The 19,725-nt window shown below is 36.8% G+C and overlaps 1 non-coding gene and 24 pseudogenes across 1 annotated transcript; all 25 read right to left on the bottom strand.

The window, feature by feature from the left end:
• Positions 1-270: 270 nt before the first annotated feature.
• LOC145650420 (5S ribosomal RNA) lies at positions 271-389 on the bottom strand (annotated as a pseudogene).
• Positions 390-741: 352 nt separating this feature from the next.
• On the bottom strand, positions 742-860 carry LOC145649616 (5S ribosomal RNA; annotated as a pseudogene).
• Positions 861-1,966: 1,106 nt separating this feature from the next.
• Positions 1,967-2,085, bottom strand: LOC145647939 (5S ribosomal RNA; annotated as a pseudogene).
• A 352-nt stretch (positions 2,086-2,437) lies between these two features.
• LOC145643745 (5S ribosomal RNA) lies at positions 2,438-2,556 on the bottom strand (annotated as a pseudogene).
• A 790-nt stretch (positions 2,557-3,346) lies between these two features.
• Positions 3,347-3,465, bottom strand: LOC145649526 (5S ribosomal RNA). The gene has a single exon (XR_014116595.1). It is a non-coding gene; the product is annotated as a 5S ribosomal RNA (ribosomal RNA).
• A 1,106-nt stretch (positions 3,466-4,571) lies between these two features.
• LOC145644281 (5S ribosomal RNA) lies at positions 4,572-4,690 on the bottom strand (annotated as a pseudogene).
• Positions 4,691-5,042: 352 nt separating this feature from the next.
• Positions 5,043-5,161, bottom strand: LOC145647686 (5S ribosomal RNA; annotated as a pseudogene).
• A 666-nt stretch (positions 5,162-5,827) lies between these two features.
• LOC145647592 (5S ribosomal RNA) lies at positions 5,828-5,946 on the bottom strand (annotated as a pseudogene).
• Positions 5,947-6,392: 446 nt separating this feature from the next.
• LOC145647685 (5S ribosomal RNA) lies at positions 6,393-6,511 on the bottom strand (annotated as a pseudogene).
• A 666-nt stretch (positions 6,512-7,177) lies between these two features.
• Positions 7,178-7,296, bottom strand: LOC145647591 (5S ribosomal RNA; annotated as a pseudogene).
• A 446-nt stretch (positions 7,297-7,742) lies between these two features.
• On the bottom strand, positions 7,743-7,861 carry LOC145647684 (5S ribosomal RNA; annotated as a pseudogene).
• A 666-nt stretch (positions 7,862-8,527) lies between these two features.
• LOC145649973 (5S ribosomal RNA) lies at positions 8,528-8,646 on the bottom strand (annotated as a pseudogene).
• Positions 8,647-9,437: 791 nt separating this feature from the next.
• LOC145650925 (5S ribosomal RNA) lies at positions 9,438-9,556 on the bottom strand (annotated as a pseudogene).
• Positions 9,557-9,909: 353 nt separating this feature from the next.
• On the bottom strand, positions 9,910-10,028 carry LOC145647683 (5S ribosomal RNA; annotated as a pseudogene).
• A 666-nt stretch (positions 10,029-10,694) lies between these two features.
• On the bottom strand, positions 10,695-10,813 carry LOC145650566 (5S ribosomal RNA; annotated as a pseudogene).
• Positions 10,814-11,604: 791 nt separating this feature from the next.
• On the bottom strand, positions 11,605-11,723 carry LOC145647590 (5S ribosomal RNA; annotated as a pseudogene).
• A 663-nt stretch (positions 11,724-12,386) lies between these two features.
• Positions 12,387-12,505, bottom strand: LOC145650419 (5S ribosomal RNA; annotated as a pseudogene).
• Positions 12,506-12,857: 352 nt separating this feature from the next.
• Positions 12,858-12,976, bottom strand: LOC145648217 (5S ribosomal RNA; annotated as a pseudogene).
• A 791-nt stretch (positions 12,977-13,767) lies between these two features.
• On the bottom strand, positions 13,768-13,886 carry LOC145647589 (5S ribosomal RNA; annotated as a pseudogene).
• A 663-nt stretch (positions 13,887-14,549) lies between these two features.
• Positions 14,550-14,668, bottom strand: LOC145649844 (5S ribosomal RNA; annotated as a pseudogene).
• A 791-nt stretch (positions 14,669-15,459) lies between these two features.
• Positions 15,460-15,578, bottom strand: LOC145649272 (5S ribosomal RNA; annotated as a pseudogene).
• A 666-nt stretch (positions 15,579-16,244) lies between these two features.
• On the bottom strand, positions 16,245-16,363 carry LOC145649673 (5S ribosomal RNA; annotated as a pseudogene).
• Positions 16,364-17,153: 790 nt separating this feature from the next.
• LOC145649271 (5S ribosomal RNA) lies at positions 17,154-17,272 on the bottom strand (annotated as a pseudogene).
• Positions 17,273-17,938: 666 nt separating this feature from the next.
• On the bottom strand, positions 17,939-18,057 carry LOC145649672 (5S ribosomal RNA; annotated as a pseudogene).
• A 791-nt stretch (positions 18,058-18,848) lies between these two features.
• On the bottom strand, positions 18,849-18,967 carry LOC145647587 (5S ribosomal RNA; annotated as a pseudogene).
• Between the last annotated feature and the right edge of the window lie 758 nt (positions 18,968-19,725).

Genomic DNA, 19,725 nt, shown 5'->3' with positions numbered 1-19,725 from the left:
CACTTCAAATTTGAACATGATAGCTTGAACATAAATTAAAGGGATGCAATACAATCTTACAGCACCTGCTATTCCCTGGTACTAAAATATTTCTATTTAATCTGTACACTTCACATACAAGCTTGTCAGTTGCAGATTAAAGTAAAGTGATGCAACAAAAACTTACAGCATCTGCTATTCCCAGGTGCTAACAGATAGTTTTTTTTATTAATCACTGCACTTCACATTTGAGCATGTCAGCTTGAAAGTAAATTAAAGTGATGCAAGAAAAGCTTACAGCACCTGGTATTCCTAGGTAGGGTCCCACCTCAGTACTATCCAGGCCCAAACTTGGTTAGTTTCCAAGGTCAGATGAGATTGGGCGTTCTCAAGATGGTGTGGCCGTAAGCCTTATACGCTTACGCAAATTGCCTAATCATAGCAAATATGATCAAAGACCAATCTGACAATTTTTTTTATTAATCCCTGCACTTGACATTCTAGAATGTTATCTTGAATGTAAATTAAATGATGCAATAAAAGCTTACAACATCTGGTATACGGAGGCACTAACAGACAGTTTTTTGATGAATCACTGCACTTCACATTCAGGCATGTGAGTTGGAGAGTAAATGAAAGTGATGCAAAAAAAACTTACAGCATCTGCTATTCCCAGGTGCTAACAGATAGTTTTTTTTGTTAATCACTGCACTTCACATTTGAGCATGTCAGCTTGAAAGTAAATTAAAGTGATGCAAGAAAAGCTTACAGCACCTGGCATTCCTAGGTAGAGTCCCACCTCAGTACTATTCAGGCCCAAACTTGCTTAGTTTCCAAGGTCAGATGAGATTGGGCGTTCTCAAGCTGGTGTGGCCGTAAGCCTTAAACACTTACTCAAATTGCCTAATCATAGCAAATATGATCAAAGAACAATCTGACAATTTTTTTTATTAATCCCTGCACTTGACATTCTAGAATGTTATCTTGAATGTAATTAAATGATGCAATAAAAGCTTACAATACGGAGCTGGTATACGGAGGCACTAATTATTCACTGCACTTCAAATTTGAACATGATAGCTTGAACATAAATTAAAGGGATGCAAACAATCTTACAGCACCTGCTATTCCCTGGTACTAAAATATTTCTATTTAATCTGTACACTTCACATACAAGCTTGTCAGTTGCAGATTAATGTAAAGTGATGCAACAAAAACTTACAGCATCTGCTATTCCCAGGTGCTAACAGATAGTTTTTTTAATTAATCACTGCATTTCACATCCTAGCATGTCATCTTGACAGTAAATTAAAGTGATGCAAGAGAAGCTTACAGCATCTCGTAGTCCAATGTGCTAACATATAGTTTTTTGATGAATCACTGCACTTCACATTCAGGCATGTGAGTTGGAGAGTAAATGAAAGTGATGCAAAAAAAACTTACAGCATCTGCTATTCCCAGGTGCTAACAGATAGTTTGAGTTAATTATTCACTGCACTTCAAATTTGAACATGATAGCTTGAACATAAATTAAAGGGATGCAATACAATCTTACAGCACCTGCTATTCCCTGGTACTAAAATATTTCTATTTAATCTGTACACTTCACATACAAGCTTGTCAGTTGCAGATTAAAGTAAAGTGATGCAACAAAAACTTACAGCATTTGCTATTCCCAGGTGCTAACAGATAGTTTTTTTAATTAATCACTGCACTTCACATCCTAGCATGTCATCTTGAAAGTAAATTAAAGTGATGCAAGAGAAGCTTACAGCATCTCGTAGTCCAAGGTGCTAACAGATAGATTTTTGAGGAATCACTGCACTTCACATTCAGGCATGTGAGTTGGAGAGTAAATGAAAGTGATGCAAAAAAAAACTTACAGCATCTGCTATTCCCAGGTGCTAACAGATAGTTTTTTTTATTAATCACTGCACTTCACATTTGAGCATGTCAGCTTGAAAGTAAATTAAAGTGATGCAAGAAAAGCTTACAGCACCTGGTATTCCTAGGTAGGGTCCCACCTCAGTACTATCCAGGCCCAAACTTGCTTAGCTTTCAAGGTCAGATGAGATTGGGCGTTCTCAAGCTGGTGTGGCCGTAAGCCTTAAACACTTACTCAAATTGCCTAATCCTAGCAAATATGATCAAAGACCAATCTGACAATTTTTTTTATTAATCCCTGCACTTGACATTCTAGAATGTTATCTTGAATGTAAATTAAATGATGCAATAAAAGCTTACAACATCTGGTATACGGAGGCACTAACAGACAGTTTTTTGATGAATCACTGCACTTCACATTCAGGCATGTGAGTTGGAGAGTAAATGAAAGTGATGCAAAAAAAACTTACAGCATCTGCTATTCCCAGGTGCTAACAGATAGTTTTTTTTATTAATCATTGCACTTCACATTTGAGCATGTCAGCTTGAAAGTAAATTAAAGTGATGCAAGAAAAGCTTACAGCACCTGGTATACATAGGTAGGGTCCCACCTCAGTACTATACAGGCCCAAACTTGCTTAGCTTTCAAGGTCAGATGAGATTGGGCGTTCTCAAGCTGGTGTGGCCGTAAGCCTTAAACACTTACTCAAATTGCCTAATCCTAGCAAATATGATCAAAGACCAATCTGACAATTTTTTTTATTAATCCCTGCACTTGACATTCTAGAATGTTATCTTGAATGTAAATTAAATGATGCAATAAAAGCTTACAACATCTGGTATACGGAGGCACTAACAGACAGTTTTTTGATGAATCACTGCACTTCACATTCAGGCATGTGAGTTGGAGAGTAAATGAAAGTGATGCAAAAAAAACTTACAGCATCTGCTATTCCCAGGTGCTAACAGATGGTTTTTTTTATTAATCACTGCACTTCACATTTGAGCATGTCAGCTTGAAAGTAAATTAAAGTGATGCAAGAAAAGCTTACAACATCTTGTATACGGAGGCACTAACAGACAGTTTTTTTGATGAATCACTGCACTTCACATTCAGGCATGTGAGTTGGAGAGTAAATGAAAGTGATGCAAAAAAAATTACATCATCTGCTATTCCCAGGTGCTAACAGATAGTTTGAGTTAATTATTCACTGCACTTCAAATTTGAACATGATAGCTTGAAAATAAATTAAAGGGATGCAAACAATCTTACAGCACCTGCTATTCCCTGGTACTAAAATATTTCTATTTAATCTGTACACTTCACATACAAGCTTGTCAGTTGCAGATTAAAGTAAAGTGATGCAACAAAAATTTACAGCATCTGCTATTCCCAGGTGCTAACAGATAGTTTTTTTAATTAATCACTGCATTTCACATCCTAGCATGTCAGCTTGAAAGTAAATTAAAGTGATGCAAGAAAAGCTTACAGCACCTGGTATTCCTAGGTAGGGTCCCACCTCAGTACTATCCAGGCCCAAACTTGCTTAGCTTCCAAGGTCAGATGAGATTGGGCGTTCTCAAGCTGGTGTGGCCGTAAGCCTTATACGCTTACTCAAATTGCCTAATCATAGCAAATATGATCAAAGACCAATCTGACAATTTTTTTTATTAATCCCTGCACTTGACATTCTAGAATGTTATCTTTAATGTAATTAAATGATGCAATAAAAGCTTACAATACGGAGCTGGTATACGGAGGCACTAATTATTCACTGCACTTCAAATTTGAACATGATAGCTTGAACATAAATTAAAGGGATGCAATACAATCTTACAGCACCTGCTATTCCCTGGTACTAAAATATTTCTATTTAATCTGTACACTTCACATACAAGCTTGTCAGTTGCAGATTAAAGTAAAGTGATGCAACAAAAACTTACAGCATCTGCTATTCCCAGGTGCTAACAGATAGTTTTTTTAATTAATCACTGCATTTCACATCCTAGCATGTCATCTTGACAGTAAATTAAAGTGATGCAAGAGAAGCTTACAGCATCTCGTAGTCCAAGGTGCTAACATATAGTTTTTTGATGAATCACTGCACTTCACATTCAGGCATGTGAGTTGGAGAGTAAATGAAAGTGATGCAAAAAAAACTTACAGCATCTGCTATTCCCACGTGCTAACAGATAGTTTGAGTTAATTATTCACTGCACTTCAAATTTGAACATGATAGCTTGAACATAAATTAAAGGGATGCAATACAATCTTACAGCACCTGCTATTCCCTGGTACTAAAATATTTCTATTTAATCTGTACACTTCACATACAAGCTTGTCAGTTGCAGATTAATGTAAAGTGATGCAACAAAAACTTACAGCATCTGCTATTCCCAGGTGCTAACAGATAGTTTTTTTAATTAATCACTGCATTTCACATCTTAGCATGTCATCTTGACAGTAAATTAAAGTGATGCAAGAGAAGCTTACAGCATCTCGTAGTCCAAGGTGCTAACAGACAGTTTTTTGATGATTTACTGCACTTCACATTCAGGCATGTGAGTTGGAGAGTAAATGAAAGTGATGCAAAAAAAACTTACAGCATCTGCTATTCCCAGGTGCTAACAGATAGTTTTTTTTATTAATCATTGCACTTCACATTTGAGCATGTCAGCTTGAAAGTAAATTAAAGTGATGCAAGAAAAGCTTACAGCACCTGGTATACATAGGTAGGGTCCCACGTCAGTACTATCCAGGCCCAAACTTACTTAGCTTCCAAGGTCAGATGAGATTGGGCATTCTCAAGCTGGTGTGGCCGTAAGCCTTGAACACTTACTCAAATTGCCTAATCATAGCAAATATGATCAAAGACCAATCTGACAATTTTTTTTATTAATCCCTGCAATTGACATTTTAGAATGTTATCTTGAATGTAAATTAAATGATGCAATAAAAGCTTACAACATCTGGTATACGGAGGCACTAACAGACAGTTTTTTGATGAATCACTGCACTTCACATTCAGGCATGTGAGTTCGAGAGTAAATGAAGGTGATGCAAAAAAAACTTACAGCATCGGCTATTCCCAGGTGCTAACAGATAGTTTTTTTTATTAATCACTGCACTTCACATTTGAGCATGTCAGCTTGAAAGTAAATTAAAGTGATGCAAGAAAAGCTTACAGCACCTGGTATTCCTAGGTAGGGTCCCACCTCAGTACTATCCAGGTCCAAACTTGCTTAGCTTCCAAGGTCAGATGAGATTGGGCGTTCTCAAGCTGGTGTGGCTGTAAGCCTTATACGCTTACTCAAATTGCCTAATCATAGCAAATATGATCAAAGACCAATCTGACAATTTTTTTTATTAATCCCTGCACTTGACATTCTAGAATGTTATCTTGAATGTAATTAAATGATGCAATAAAAGCTTACAATACGGAGCTGGTATACGGAGGCACTAATTATTCACTGCACTTCAAATTTGAACATGATAGCTTGAACATAAATTAAAGGTATGCAAACAATCTTACAGCACCTGCTATTCCCTGGTACTAAAATATTTCTATTTAATCCGTACACTTCACATACAAGCTTGTCAGTTGCAGATTAAAGTAAAGTGATGCAACAAAAACTTACAGCATCTGCTATTCCCAGGTGCTAACAGATAGTTTTTTTAATTAATCACTGCATTTCACATCTTAGCATGTCATCTTGACAGTAAATTAAAGTTATGCAAGAGAAGCTTACAGCATCTCGTAGTCCAAGGTGCTAACAGATAGTTTTTTGATGAATCACTGCACTTCACATTCAGGCATGTGAGTTGGAGAGTAAATGAAAGTGATGCAAAAAAAACTTACAGCATCGGCTATTCCCAGGTGCTAACAGATAGTTTTTTTTATTAATCACTGCACTTCACATTTGAGCATGTCAGCTTGAAAGTAAATTAAAGTGATGCAAGAAAAGCTTACAGCACCTGGTATTCCTAGGTAGGGTCCCACCTCAGTACTATACAGGCCCAAACTTGCTTAGCTTCCAAGGTCAGATGAGATTGGGCGTTCTCAAGCTGGTGTGGCCGTAAGCCTTATACGCTTACTCAAATTGCCTAATCATAGCAAATATGATCAAAGACCAATCTGACAATTTTTTTTATTAATCCCTGCACTTGACATTCTAGAATGTTATCTTTAATGTAATTAAATGATGCAATAAAAGCTTACAATTCGGAGCTGGTATACGGAGGCACTAATTATTCACTGCACTTCAAATTTGAACATGATAGCTTGAACATAAATTAAAGGGATGCAATACAATCTTACAGCACCTGCTATTCCCTGGTACTAAAATATTTCTATTTAATCTGTACACTTCACATACAAGCTTGTCAGTTGCAGATTAAAGTAAAGTGATGCAACAAAAACTTACAGCATCTGCTATTCCCAGGTGCTAACAGATAGTTTTTTTTATTAATCACTGCACTTCACATTTGAGCATGTCAGCTTGAAAGTAAATTAAAGTGATGCAAGAAAAGCTTACAGCACCTGGTATTCCTAGGTAGGGTCCCACCTCAGTACTATCCAGGTCCAAACTTGCTTAGCTTCCAAGGTCAGATGAGATTGGGCGTTCTCAAGCTGGTGTGGCTGTAAGCCTTATACGCTTACTCAAATTGCCTAATCATAGCAAATATGATCAAAGACCAATCTGACAATTTTTTTTATTAATCCCTGCACTTGACATTCTAGAATGTTATCTTGAATGTAATTAAATGATGCAATAAAAGCTTACAATACGGAGCTGGTATACGGAGGCACTAATTATTCACTGCACTTCAAATTTGAACATGATAGCTTGAACATAAATTAAAGGTATGCAAACAATCTTACAGCACCTGCTATTCCCTGGTACTAAAATATTTCTATTTAATCCGTACACTTCACATACAAGCTTGTCAGTTGCAGATTAAAGTAAAGTGATGCAACAAAAACTTACAGCATCTGCTATTCCCAGGTGCTAACAGATAGTTTTTTTAATTAATCACTGCATTTCACATCTTAGCATGTCATCTTGACAGTAAATTAAAGTTATGCAAGAGAAGCTTACAGCATCTCGTAGTCCAAGGTGCTAACAGATAGTTTTTTGATGAATCACTGCACTTCACATTCAGGCATGTGAGTTGGAGAGTAAATGAAAGTGATGCAAAAAAAACTTACAGCATCGGCTATTCCCAGGTGCTAACAGATAGTTTTTTTTATTAATCACTGCACTTCACATTTGAGCATGTCAGCTTGAAAGTAAATTAAAGTGATGCAAGAAAAGCTTACAGCACCTGGTATTCCTAGGTAGGGTCCCACCTCAGTACTATACAGGCCCAAACTTGCTTAGCTTCCAAGGTCAGATGAGATTGGGCGTTCTCAAGCTGGTGTGGCCGTAAGCCTTATACGCTTACTCAAATTGCCTAATCATAGCAAATATGATCAAAGACCAATCTGACAATTTTTTTTATTAATCCCTGCACTTGACATTCTAGAATGTTATCTTTAATGTAATTAAATGATGCAATAAAAGCTTACAATTCGGAGCTGGTATACGGAGGCACTAATTATTCACTGCACTTCAAATTTGAACATGATAGCTTGAACATAAATTAAAGGGATGCAATACAATCTTACAGCACCTGCTATTCCCTGGTACTAAAATATTTCTATTTAATCTGTACACTTCACATACAAGCTTGTCAGTTGCAGATTAAAGTAAAGTGATGCAACAAAAACTTACAGCATCTGCTATTCCCAGGTGCTAACAGATAGTTTTTTTTATTAATCACTGCACTTCACATTTGAGCATGTCAGCTTGAAAGTAAATTAAAGTGATGCAAGAAAAGCTTACAGCACCTGGTATTCCTAGGTAGGGTCCCACCTCAGTACTATCCAGGTCCAAACTTGCTTAGCTTCCAAGGTCAGATGAGATTGGGCGTTCTCAAGCTGGTGTGGCTGTAAGCCTTATACGCTTACTCAAATTGCCTAATCATAGCAAATATGATCAAAGACCAATCTGACAATTTTTTTTATTAATCCCTGCACTTGACATTCTAGAATGTTATCTTGAATGTAATTAAATGATGCAATAAAAGCTTACAATACGGAGCTGGTATACGGAGGCACTAATTATTCACTGCACTTCAAATTTGAACATGATAGCTTGAACATAAATTAAAGGGATGCAAACAATCTTACAGCACCTGCTATTCCCTGGTACTAAAATATTTCTATTTAATCTGTACACTTCACATACAAGCTTGTCAGTTGCAGATTAAAGTAAAGTGATGCAACAAAAACTTACAGCATCTGCTATTCCAAGGTGCTAACAGATAGTTTTTTTAATTAATCACTGCATTTCACATCCTAGCATGTCATCTTCACAGTAAATTAAAGTGATGCAAGAGAAGCTTACAGCATCTCGTAGTCCAAGGTGCTAACATATAGTTTTTTGATGAATCACTGCACTTCACATTCAGGCATGTGAGTTGGAGAGTAAATGAAAGTGATGCAAAAAAAACTTACAGCATCGGCTATTCCCAGGTGCTAACAGATAGATTTTTTTATTAATCACTGCACTTCACATTTGAGCATGTCAGCTTGAAAGTAAATTAAAGTGATGCAAGAAAAGCTTACAGCACCTGGTATTCCTAGGTAGGGTCCCACCTCAGTACTATCCAGGCCCAAACTTGCTTAGCTTCCAAGGTCAGATGCCATTGGGCGTTCTCAAGTTGGTGTGGCCGTAAGCCTTAAACACTTACTCAAATTTCCTAATCATAGCAAATATGATCAAAGACCAATCTGACAATTTTTTTTATTAATCCCTGCACTTGACATTCTAGATTGTTATCTTGAATGTAAATTAAATGATGCAATAAAAGCTTACAACATCTGGTATACGGAGGCACTAACAGACAGTTTTTTGATGAATCACTGCACTTCACATTCAGGCATGTGAGTTGGAGAGTAAATGAAAGTGATGCAAAAAAAACGTACAGCATCTGCTATTCCCAGGTGCTAACAGATAGGTTGAGTTAATTATTCACTGCACTTCAAATTTGAACATGATAGCTTGAACATAAATTAAAGGGATGCAATACAATCTTACAGCACCTGCTATTCCCTGGTACTAAAATATTTCTATTTAATCTGTACACTTCACATACAAGCTTGTCAGTTGCAGATTAAAGTAAAGTGATGCAACAAAAACTTACAGCATCTGCTATTCCCAGGTGCTAACAGATTTTTTTTTTAATTAATCACTGCATTTCACATCTTAGCATGTCATCTTGACAGTAAATTAAAGTGATGCAAGAGAAGCTTACAGCATCTCGTAGTCCAAGGTGCTAACAGACAGTTTTTTGATGATTTACTGCACTTCACATTCAGGCATGTGAGTTGGAGAGTAAATGAAAGTGATGCAAAAAAAACTTACAGCATCTGCTATTCCCAGGTGCTAACAGATAGTGTTTTTTATTAATCATTGCACTTCACATTTGAGCATGTCAGCTTGAAAGTAAATTAAAGTGATGCAAGAAAAGCTTACAGCACCTGGTATACATAGGTAGGGTCCCACCTCAGTACTATCCAGGCCCAAACTTACTTAGCTTCCAAGGTCAGATGAGATTGGGCATTCTCAAGCTGGTGTGGCCGTAAGCCTTAAACACTTACTCAAATTGCCTAATCATAGCAAATATGATCAAAGACCAATCTGACAATTTTTTTTATTAATCCCTGCAATTGACATTCTAGAATGTTATCTTGAATGTAAATTAAATGATGCAATAAAAGCTTACAACATCTGGTATACGGAGGCACTAACAGACAGTTTTTTGATGAATCACTGCACTTCACATTCAGGCAAGTGAGTTGGAGAGTAAATGAAAGTGATGCAAAAAAAAACTTACGGCATCGGCTATTCCCAGGTGCTAACAGATAGTTTTTTTTATTAATCACTGCACTTCACATTTGAGCATGTCAGCTTGAAAGTAAATTAAAATGATGCAAGAAAAGCTTACAGCACCTGGTATTCCTAGGTAGGGTCCCACCTCAGTACTATCCAGGTCCAAACTTGCTTAGCTTCCAAGGTCAGATGAGATTGGGCGTTCTCAAGCTGGTGTGGCTGTAAGCCTTATATGCTTACTCAAATTGCCTAATCATAGCAAATATGATCAAAGACCAATCTGACAATTTTTTTTATTAATCCCTGCACTTGACATTCTAGAATGTTATCTTGAATGTAATTAAATGATGCAATAAAAGCTTACAATACGGAGCTGGTATACGGAGGCACTAATTATTCACTGCACTTCAAATTTGAACATGATAGCTTGAACATAAATTAAAGGGATGCAAACAATCTTACAGCACCTGCTATTCCCTGGTACTAAAATATTTCTATTTAATCTGTACACTTCACATACAAGCTTGTCAGTTGCAGATTAAAGTAAAGTGATGCAACAAAAACTTACAGCATCTGCTATTCCCAGGTGCTAACAGATAGTTTTTTTAATTAATCACTGCATTTCACATCTTAGCATGTCATCTTGACAGTAAATTAAAGTGATGCAAGAGAAGCTTACAGCATCTCGTAGTCCAAGGTGCTAACAGACAGTTTTTTGATGATTTACTGCACTTCACATTCAGGCATGTGAGTTGGAGAGTAAATGAAAGTGATGCAAAAAAAACTTACAGCATCTGCTATTCCCAGGTGCTAACAGATAGTTTTTTTTATTAATCATTGCACTTCACATTTGAGCATGTCAGCTTGAAAGTAAATTAAAGTGATGCAAGAAAAGCTTACAGCACCTGGTATACATAGGTAGGGTCCCACCTCAGTACTATCCAGGACCAAACTTGCTTAGCTTCCAAGGTCAGATGAGATTGGGCATTCTCAAGCTGGTATGGCCGTAAGCCTTAAACACTTACTCAAATTGCCTAATCATAGCAAATATGATCAAAGACCAATCTGACAATTTTTTTTATTAATCCCTGCAATTGACATTCTAGAATGTTATCTTGAATGTAAATTAAATGATGCAATAAAAGCTTACAACATCTGGTATACGGAGGCACTAACAGACAGTTTTTTGATGAATCACTGCACTTCACATTCAGGCATGTGAGTTGGAGAGTAAATGAAAGTGATGCAAAAAAAACTTACAGCATCTGCTATTCCCAGGTGCTAACAGCTAGTTTGAGTTAATTATTCACTGCACTTCAAATTTGAACATGATAGCTTGAACATAAATTAAAGGGATGCAATGCAATCTTACAGCACCTGCTATTCCCTGGTACTAAAATATTTCTATTTAATCTGTACACTTCACATACAAGCTTGTCAGTTGCAGATTAAAGTAAAGTGATGCAACAAAAACTTACAGCATCTGCTATTCCCAGGTGCTAACAGATAGTTTTTTTAATTAATCACTGCATTTCACATCTTAGCATGTCATCTTGACAGTAAATTAAAGTGATGCAAGAGAAGCTTACAGCATCTCGTAGTCCAAGGTGCTAACAGATAGTTTTTTGATGAATCACTGCACTTCACATTCAGGCATGTGAGTTGGAGAGTAAATGAAAGTGATGCAAAAAAAACTTACAGCATCGGCTATTCCCAGGTGCTAACAGATAATTTTTTTTATTAATCACTGCACTTCACATTTGAGCATGTCAGCTTGAAAGTAAATTAAAGTGATGCAAGAAAAGCTTACAGCACCTGGTATTCCTAGGTAGGGTCCCACCTCAGTACTATACAGGCCCAAACTTGCTTAGCTTCCAAGGTCAGATGAGATTGGGCGTTCTCAAGCTGGTGTGGCCGTAAGCCTTATACTCTTACTCAAATTGCCTAATCATAGCAAATATGATCAAAGACCAATCTGACAATTTTTTTTATTAATCCCTGCACTTGACATTCTAGAATGTTATCTTGAATGTAATTAAATGATGCAATAAAAGCTTACAATACGGAGCTGGTATACGGAGGCACTAATTATTCACTGCACTTCAAATTTGAACATGATAGCTTGAACATAAATTAAAGGGATGCAATGCAATCTTACAGCACCTGCTATTCCCTGGTACTAAAATATTTCTATTTAATCTGTACACTTCACATACAAGCTTGTCAGTTGCAGATTAAAGTAAAGTGATGCAACAAAAACTTACAGCATCTGCTATTCCCAGGTGCTAACAGATAGTTTTTTTAATCACTGCATTTCACATCTTAGCATGTCATCTTGACAGTAAATTAAAGTGATGCAAGAGAAGCTTACAGCATCTCGTAGTCCAAGGTGCTAACAGATAGTTTTTTGATGAATCACTGCACTTCACATTCAGGCATGTGAGTTGGAGAGTAAATGAAAGTGATGCAAAAAAAACTTACAGCATCTGCTATTCCCAGGTGCTAACAGATAGTTTTTTTTATTAATCACTGCACTTCACATTTGAGCATGTCAGCTTGAAAGTAAATTAAAGTGATGCAAGAAAAGCTTACAGCACCTGGTATTCCTAGGTAGGGTCCCACCTCAGTACTATCCAGGCCCAAACTTGGTTAGTTTCCAAGGTCAGATGAGATTGGGCGTTCTCAAGATGGTGTGGCCGTAAGCCTTATACGCTTACGCAAATTGCCTAATCATAGCAAATATGATCAAAGACCAATCTGACAATTTTTTTTATTAATCCCTGCACTTGACATTCTAGAATGTTATCTTGAATGTAAATTAAATGATGCAATAAAAGCTTACAACATCTGGTATACGGAGGCACTAACAGACAGTTTTTTGATGAATCACTGCACTTCACATTCAGGCATGTGAGTTGGAGAGTAAATGAAAGTGATGCAAAAAAAACTTACAGCATCTGCTATTCCCAGGTGCTAACAGATGGTTTTTTTTATTAATCACTGCACTTCACATTTGAGCATGTCAGCTTGAAAGTAAATTAATGTGATGCAAGAAAAGCTTACAGCACCTGGTATTCCTAGGTAGGATCCCACCTCAGTACTATCCAGGCCCAAACTTGCTTAGCTTCCAAGGTCAGATGAGATTGGGCATTCTCAAACTGGTGTGGCCGTAAGCCTTAAACACTTACTCAAATTGCCTAATCATAGCAAATATGATCAAAGACCAATCTGACAATTTTTTTTATTAATCCCTGCAATTGACATTCTAGAATGTTATCTTGAATGTAAATTAAATGATGCAATAAAAGCTTACAACATCTGGTATACGGAGGAACTAACAGACAGTTTTTTGATGAATCACTGCACTTCACATTCAGGCATGTGAGTTGGAGAGTAAATGAAAGTGATGCAAAAAAAACTTACAGCATCTGCTATTCCCAGGTGCTAACAGCTAGTTTGAGTTAATTATTCACTGCACTTCAAATTTGAACATGATAGCTTGAACATAAATTAAAGGGATGCAGTGCAATCTTACAGCACCTGCTATTCCCTGGTACTAAAATATTTCTATTTAATCTGTACACTTCACATACAAGCTTGTCAGTTGCAGATTAAAGTAAAGTGATGCAACAAAAACTTACAGCATCTGCTATTCCCAGGTGCTAACAGATAGTTTTTTTAATTAATCACTGCATTTCACATCTTAGCATGTCATCTTGACAGTAAATTAAAGTGATGCAAGAGAAGCTTACAGCATCTCGTAGTCCAAGGTGCTAACAGATAGTTTTTTGATGAATCACTGCACTTCACATTCAGGCATGTGAGTTGGAGAGTAAATGAAAGTGATGCAAAAAAAACTTACAGCATCGGCTATTCCCAGGTGCTAACAGATAGTTTTTTTTATTAATCACTGCACTTCACATTTGAGCATGTCAGCTTGAAAGTAAATTAAAGTGATGCAAGAAAAGCTTACAGCACCTGGTATTCCTAGGTAGGGTCCCACCTCAGTACTATACAGGCCCAAACTTGCTTAGCTTCCAAGGTCAGATGAGATTGGGCGTTCTCAAGCTGGTGTGGCCGTAAGCCTTATACTCTTACTCAAATTGCCTAATCATAGCAAATATGATCAAAGACCAATCTGACAATTTTTTTTATTAATCCCTGCACTTGACATTCTAGAATGTTATCTTGAATGTAATTAAATGATGCAATAAAAGCTTACAATACGGAGCTGGTATACGGAGGCACTAATTATTCACTGCACTTCAAATTTGAACATGATAGCTTGAACATAAATTAAAGGGATGCAATGCAATCTTACAGCACCTGCTATTCCCTGGTACTAAAATATTTCTATTTAATCTGTACACTTCACATACAAGCTTGTCAGTTGCAGATTAAAGTAAAGTGATGCAACAAAAACTTACAGCATCTGCTATTCCCAGGTGCTAACAGATAGTTTTTTTAATCACTGCATTTCACATCTTAGCATGTCATCTTGACAGTAAATTAAAGTGATGCAAGAGAAGCTTACAGCATCTCGTAGTCCAAGGTGCTAACAGATAGTTTTTTGATGAATCACTGCACTTCACATTCAGGCATGTGAGTTGGAGAGTAAATGAAAGTGATGCAAAAAAAACTTACAGCATCTGCTATTCCCAGGTGCTAACAGATAGTTTTTTTTATTAATCACTGCACTTCACATTTGAGCATGTCAGCTTGAAAGTAAATTAAAGTGATGCAAGAAAAGCTTACAGCACCTGGTATTCCTAGGTAGGGTCCCACCTCAGTAGTATCCAGGCCCAAACTTGCTTAGCTTCCAAGGTCAGATGAGATTGGGCGTGCTCAAACTGGTGTGGCCGTAAGCCTTAAACACTTACTCAAATTGCCTAATCATAGCAAATATGATCAAAGACCAATCTGACAATTTTTTTTATTAATCCCTGCACTTGACGTTCTAGAATGTTATCTTGAATGTAAATTAAATGATGCAATAAAAGCTTACAACATCTGGTATACAGAGGCACTAACAGACAGTTTTTTGATGAATCACTGCACTTCACATTCAGGCATGTGAGTTGGAGAGTAAATGAAAGTGATGCAAAAAAAACTTACAGCATCTGCTATTCCCAGGTGCTAACAGCTAGTTTGAGTTAATTATTCACTGCACTTCAAATTTGAACATGATAGCTTGAACATAAATTAAAGGGATGCAATGCAATCTTACAGCACCTGCTATTCCCTGGTACTAAAATATTTCTATTTAATCTGTACACTTCACATACAAGCTTGTCAGTTGCAGATTAAAGTAAAGTGATGCAACAAAAACTTACAGCATCTGCTATTCCCAGGTGCTAACAGATAGTTTTTTTAATTAATCACTGCATTTCACATCTTAGCATGTCATCTTGACAGTAAATTAAAGTGATGCAAGAGAAGCTTACAGCATCTCGTAGTCCAAGGTGCTAACAGATAGTTTTTTGATGAATCACTGCACTTCACATTCAGGCATGTGAGTTGGAGAGTAAATGAAAGTGATGCAAAAAAAACTTAAAGCATCTGCTATTCCCAGGTGCTAACAGATAGTTTTTTTTATTAATCACTGCACTTCACATTTGAGCATGTCAGCTTGAAAGTAAATTAAAGTGATGCAAGAAAAGCTTACAGCACCTGGTATTCCTAGGTAGGGTCCCACCTCAGTACTATACAGGCCCAAACTTGCTTAGCTTCCAAGGTCAGATGAGATTGGGCGTTCTCAAGCTGGTGTGGCCCTAAGCCTTATACTCTTGCTCAAATTGCCTAATCATAGCAAATATGATCAAAGACCAATCTGACAATTTTTTTTATTAATCCCTGCACTTGACATTCTAGAATGTTATCTTGAATGTAATTAAATGATGCAATAAAAGCTTACAATACGGAGCTGGTATACGGAGGCACTAATTATTCACTGCACTTCAAATTTGAACATGATAGCTTGAACATAAATTAAAGGGATGCAATACAATCTTACAGCACCTGCTATTCCCTGGTACTAAAATATTTCTATTTAATCTGTACACTTCACATACAAGCTTGTCAGTTGCAGATTAAAGTAAAGTGATGCAACAAAAACTTACAGCATCTGCTATTCCCAGGTGCTAACAGATAGTTTTTTTAATTAATCACTGCATTTCACATCCTAGCATGTCATCTTGACAGTAAATTAAAGTGATTCAAGAGAAGCTTACAGCATCTCGTAGTCCAAGGTGCTAACAGATAGTTTTTGATGAATCACTGCACTTCACATTCAGGCATGTGAGTTGGAGAGTAAATGAAAGTGATGCAAAAAAAACTTACAGCATCGGCTATTCCCAGGTGCTAACAGATAGTTTTTTTTATTAATCACTGCACTTCACATTTGAGCATGTCAGCTTGAAAGTAAATTAAAGTGATGCAAGAAAAGCTTACAGCACCTGGTATTCCTAGGTAGGGTCCCACCTCAGTACTATCCAGGCCCAAACTTGCTTAGCTTCCAAGGTCAGATGCAATTGGACGTTCTCAAGTTGGTGTGGCCGTAAGCCTTAAACACTTACTCAAATTTCCTAATCATAGCAAATATGATCAAAGACCAATCTGACAAATTTTTTTATTAATCCCTGCACTTGACATTCTAGATTGTTATCTTGAATGTAAATTAAATGATGCAATAAAAGCTTACAACATCTGGTATACAGAGGCACTAACAGACAGTTTTTTGATGAATCACTGCACTTCACATTCAGGCATGTGAGTTGGAGAGTAAATGAAAGTGATGCAAAAAAAACTTACAGCATCTGCTATTCCCAGGTGCTAACAGCTAGTTTGAGTTAATTATTCACTGCACTTCAAATTTGAACATGATAGCTTGAACATAAATTAAAGGGATGCAATGCAATCTTACAGCACCTGCTATTCCCTGGTACTAAAATATTTCTATTTAATCTGTACACTTCACATACAAGCTTGTCAGTTGCAGATTAAAGTAAAGTGATGCAACAAAAACTTACAGCATCTGCTATTCCCAGGTGCTAACAGATAGTTTTTTTAATTAATCACTGCATTTCACATCTTAGCATGTCATCTTGACAGTAAATTAAAGTGATGCAAGAGAAGCTTACAGCATCTCGTAGTCCAAGGTGCTAACAGATAGTTTTTTGATGAATCACTGCACTTCACATTCAGGCATGTGAGTTGGAGAGTAAATGAAAGTGATGCAAAAAAAATTAAAGCATCTGCTATTCCCAGGTGCTAACAGATAGTTTTTTTTATTAATCACTGCACTTCACATTTGAGCATGTCAGCTTGAAAGTAAATTAAAGTGATGCAAGAAAAGCTTACAGCACCTGGTATTCCTAGGTAGGGTCCCACCTCAGTACTATACAGGCCCAAACTTGCTTAGCTTCCAAGGTCAGATGAGATTGGGCGTTCTCAAGCTGGTGTGGCCCTAAGCCTTATACTCTTGCTCAAATTGCCTAATCATAGCAAATATGATCAAAGACCAATCTGACAATTTTTTTTATTAATCCCTGCACTTGACATTCTAGAATGTTATCTTGAATGTAATTAAATGATGCAATAAAAGCTTACAATACGGAGCTGGTATACGGAGGCACTAATTATTCACTGCACTTCAAATTTGAACATGATAGCTTGAACATAAATTAAAGGGATGCAATACAATCTTACAGCACCTGCTATTCCCTGGTACTAAAATATTGCTATTTAATCTGTACACTTCACATACAAGCTTGTCAGTTGCAGATTAAAGTAAAGTGATGCAACAAAAACTTACAGCATCTGCTATTCCCAGGTGCTAACAGATAGTTTTTTTAATTAATCACTGCATTTCACATCCTAGCATGTCATCTTGACAGTAAATTAAAGTGATTCAAGAGAAGCTTACAGCATCTCGTAGTCCAAGGTGCTAACAGATAGTTTTTGATGAATCACTGCACTTCACATTCAGGCATGTGAGTTGGAGAGTAAATGAAAGTGATGCAAAAAAAACTTACAGCATCGGCTATTCCCAGGTGCTAACAGATAGTTTTTTTTATTAATCACTGCACTTCACATTTGAGCATGTCAGCTTGAAAGTAAATTAAAGTGATGCAAGAAAAGCTTACAGCACCTGGTATTCCTAGGTAGGGTCCCACCTCAGTACTATCCAGGCCCAAACTTGCTTAGCTTCCAAGGTCAGATGCAATTGGACGTTCTCAAGTTGGTGTGGCCGTAAGCCTTAAACACTTACTCAAATTTCCTAATCATAGCAAATATGATCAAAGACCAATCTGACAAATTTTTTTATTAATCCCTGCACTTGACATTCTAGATTGTTATCTTGAATGTAAATTAAATGATGCAATAAAAGCTTACAACATCTGGTATACAGAGGCACTAACAGACAGTTTTTTGATGAATCACTGCACTTCACATTCAGGCATGTGAGTTGGAGAGTAAATGAAAGTGATGCAAAAAAAACTTACAGCATCTGCTATTCCCAGGTGCTAACAGCTAGTTTGAGTTAATTATTCACTGCACTTCAAATTTGAACATGATAGCTTGAACATAAATTAAAGGGATGCAATGCAATCTTACAGCACCTGCTATTCCCTGGTACTAAAATATTTCTATTTAATCTGTACACTTCACATACAAGCTTGTCAGTTGCAGATTAAAGTAAAGTGATGCAACAAAAACTTACAGCATCTGCTATTCCCAGGTGCTAACAGATAGTTTTTTTAATTAATCACTGCATTTCACATCTTAGCATGTCATCTTGACAGTAAATTAAAGTGATGCAAGAGAAGCTTACAGCATCTCGTAGTCCAAGGTGCTAACAGATAGTTTTTTGATGAATCACTGCACTTCACATTCAGGCATGTGAGTTGGAGAGTAAATGAAAGTGATGCAAAAAAAACTTACAGCATCGGCTATTCCCAGGTGCTAAAAGATAGTTTTTTTTATTAATCACTGCACTTCACATTTGAGCATGTCAGCTTGAAAGTAAATTAAAGTGATGCAAGAAAAGCTTACAGCACCTGGTATTCCTAGGTAGGGTCCCACCTCAGTACTATACAGGCCCAAACTTGCTTAGCTTCCAAGGTCAGATGAGATTGGGCGTTCTCAAGCTGGTGTGGCCGTAAGCCTTATACTCTTACTCAAATTGCCTAATCATAGCAAATATGATCAAAGACCAATCTGACAATTTTTTTTATTAATCCCTGCACTTGACATTCTAGAATGTTATCTTGAATGTAATTAAATGATGCAATAAAAGCTTACAATACGGAGCTGGTATACGGAGGCACTAATTATTCACTGCACTTCAAATTTGAACATGATAGCTTGAACATAAATTAAAGGGATGCAATGCAATCTTACAGCACCTGCTATTCCCTGGTACTAAAATATTTCTATTTAATCTGTACACTTCACATACAAGCTTGTCAGTTGCAGATTAAAGTAAAGTGATGCAACAAAAACTTACAGCATCTGCTATTCCCAGGTGCTAACAGATAGTTTTTTTAATTAATCACTGCATTTCACATCCTAGCATGTCATCTTGACAGTAAATTAAAGTGATTCAAGAGAAGCTTACAGCATCTCGTAGTCCAAGGTGCTAACAGATCGTTTTTGATGAATCACTGCACTTCACATTCAGGCATGTGAGTTGGAGAGTAAATGAAAGTGATGCAAAAAAAACTTACAGCGTCGGCTATTCCCAGGTGCTAACAGATAGTTTTTTTTATTAATCACTGCACTTCACATTTGAGCATGTCATCTTGACAGTAAATTAAAGTGATGCAAGAGAAGCTTACAGCATCTCGTAGTCCAAGGTGCTAACAGACAGTTTTTTGATGATTTACTGCACTTCACATTCAGGCATGTGAGTTGTAGAGTAAA

The sequence above is a fragment of the Electrophorus electricus genome, chromosome 13, assembly GCF_041902795.1.
Source record: "Electrophorus electricus isolate QZ-2024a chromosome 13, ASM4190279v1, whole genome shotgun sequence".
NCBI lineage: Eukaryota > Metazoa > Chordata > Actinopteri > Gymnotiformes > Gymnotidae > Electrophorus > Electrophorus electricus.
This window is presented reverse-complemented; position numbering and strand designations above follow the sequence as displayed.